Source organism: Acomys russatus, chromosome 16, assembly GCF_903995435.1.
Source record: "Acomys russatus chromosome 16, mAcoRus1.1, whole genome shotgun sequence".
NCBI lineage: Eukaryota > Metazoa > Chordata > Mammalia > Rodentia > Muridae > Acomys > Acomys russatus.
Genome location: NC_067152.1, coordinates 37,862,336 through 37,865,203, shown reverse-complemented (window position 1 = coordinate 37,865,203; position 2,868 = coordinate 37,862,336). Strand labels below are relative to the sequence as shown.

Genomic DNA, 2,868 nt, shown 5'->3' with positions numbered 1-2,868 from the left:
ATGGAGGTCCATGACGAGTCTCAGATTCCACTCATCAACCACCAAAACCAGTGTCTCTGCCATTGCTGGAAAGGTCACCATTCTTCAGATTTGGGCATGGAAAAGTTCTGGAAGGGCAAATAATACTTTTATATCTTTGAGTTTGAAATTATTGGGGTCCACCTAACTTAGGGCCACCCCAATATACTTTTAATAGTTTGACTCAAAAAAAGACAAATTATTCAAATAAAGTATCTTTAAATGGAATAAAATGTTTTGTTCTCATAGATTTCTTCTCAGAGTATTTCTTGCTAAATACAAATAGAATAATGATATTTTCTTTTATTTTATTTTGCAGGTTAAGGATCTCTAATAGTCATATAGCTAATGTTTTGACCTTTACTGATGCTTGAAAATGAAACAAAATAAAACCTCATTAACCCATGTAGAAGAGTTAATTATCAATTGTAGATTTTTTTATAGTCTCACCTGGGTGTTTCTACTAATATTTTACCTACTCTGATGTTGGAATTCAGAGTGTTAATAAGGAGAAATCTAAAGATCCTTATAAGTTCTTATAAGTATTCTTTACAAAACAGTCAAGATCAGGTTAAAACAATTACAGGGTGTGGCATGCTCTGCAGTGCAAGATGGCAGATGCAGAAGGTAAAGGTACTTTCCCAAAGAAACATAAGAAGGAAAAGAATTGGAAGCCATTACAAGATGCAGCTGAAATATAACATACTGAAAGAGTTTCTTATTAAAGCAGAATCCACAGTGGTTCACTTGGACACTGCTCAGTGGCCGTTGTTACTAAAGAATTTTGATAAGCACAGCACACTGTATTTCCATTTCTTGTGGTTCAAATCCTCTCAAGAGGATGGCTGAGGAATATATATATATATATATATATATATATATCAGGACGTCTTTCACTAATCCCAACAAGTCCTCTGGCCACCTCTTCACACGAGGTGGTAGCCTGGAACCAATGAATGCATTGAGTAGAGATGACAGGCCACAGTGTCGCACTGGATCCCAAAGTGACTAGTTGTTTAAATCTGTACACTGAACGAGCCACTTGTTTGGTGAAATCGGAACAGAGCACAGGCAAAGAGTATGTGGGAATTGTCCAGCTTCAATGCTAGTGAAGACTGTACTCAGCTTTCTAGGGCCCTAGCAACCCTGGCAGGTGCACAGTTTCAGCGACCCCCACTTATTGCCACAATGAAGAGGCAGCTTCGAGTGAGGACTCTCTACGAGAGGAAAATGATAGACTATGACCCTGAAAGAAGATTAGGAATCTTTTGAGTGAGCTGTGAAGCTGGCACCTACATTGGGGCGCAACATGCGTACACTTTGGCTTGTTACCTGAAGTTGGTGGTCAGCTGCAGGAACCTCAGAGGGTGTGTCCTGGCGTCATGAATGAAAAGGACCACATGGTGACAATGCATAATGTGCTTGATGCTTAGTGGCAGTATGATAACCATAAGGATGAGAGTTACTTGAGGCATGTTGTTTACCCTTTAGCAAAGCTGTTGATGTCTCATAAACATCTGGTTATGAAAGATAGAGCAGTGAATGCCCAGCCATGGGGCTAAGATCATGCATGCTGGTGTTCCCCAACACGAGGGTGGCATTGAGGCCAACCGGGAGATTGTGGTCACCACCACCAAAGGTGACATTCTCTCCATGGCTATTGCATTGATGACTACAGCAGTGATTTCTACCTGTACCATGGTATAGTAGCCAAGATTAAGAGGGTGATTATGGAGAGAGACACCTATCCTTGTAAGTAGGGTTTAGGTTCAAAGGCAAGTCATAAGATGATGATGATCAAGCAAGGCCTTCTGGACAAGCATGGGAAAACCCACAGCATGACAACACTCCAGCTACCTGGGAACAGGATTACATTGACTAGAGTGATTCTGGCAGAAAAGTACTGGTTGCTGGAGCAGTGCGAGGCCCTAACTTAGCTGTGGAAGCAGTACAAGTCACAAAGAAGGAGCAGGAGAGTGAGAAGGAAAGTGATGAAACTTCCCAGCAGTTCCTCAGCCGAAGAAGGAAAAGAAGAGGTAAGAATCCCAGAGCTGCACTAGAAAGTGGGGACAAGGCTAGAGATGGGGACAATGACACCACCAAAGAGAAAAAGAAGAAGAAGGAGAAAAGAAAAGTTGTGGAAGAGATGTCTGAATAGTAAAAGCCACTTCTTGAAGCATTATGTCCAGCTATGAGGAGAAATGAAAGCCTTATTGAGGAAACTTTTGTTGAGGGAGAACAGAGGTCCCAAACAGAGTAGAGAGTTCTGGGACACTTCAGCTGCCACTTGTGACCTCAGTGGTTAGCTAGTGTGTCCATCTCATCTCTTCCTATCCTGTTTTAAGGATATGACAGATGAAAGCAGATTTTTGCCACCAATCCCTCTGCTTGCTGGAATGAGGACACTGCACATTTAGATGACGCGCGGCCTAGTAGCTGTCTGCAGCTGTTAACTAGTGGCCATTTTAAACAATGCCACAGGTAGTCCTCTCCTAGTTTACTTGTTTTTAACATTTGTAAAAATTAAATTTGCTAAATGAAATGGTATAGAACCTCCTGTGAGTAAAAGAAAAGTATAATTGAACCATGTTCACTGGGGAAATCTTAACGCCAGTGGCCTATGAGGACTGCTCTATTCTGGTATCAGGTATGGATCCTGTTGGCCGGATGTCGTCCATGGTGTACAGACTAGTACTCCATGCATTGTTGTGTACAACAGGATTTATCCAACTCTATCTGGCTACTTGTGTTTGTGATGGAAGCCAGAGTGTTCTTATATCCTACTATTTTAATGCTCATTTTCTTTTGAAGAATGGAATTGTTCATTGTTGGGAGAATGAAATTTGTGGC

At 41.4% G+C, this 2,868-nt stretch overlaps 1 pseudogene; it reads left to right on the top strand.

Moving 5' to 3' along the window:
• Positions 1-629: 629 nt before the first annotated feature.
• Positions 630-2,176, top strand: LOC127199888 (H/ACA ribonucleoprotein complex subunit DKC1-like; annotated as a pseudogene).
• The last annotated feature ends 692 nt before the right edge of the window (positions 2,177-2,868 follow it).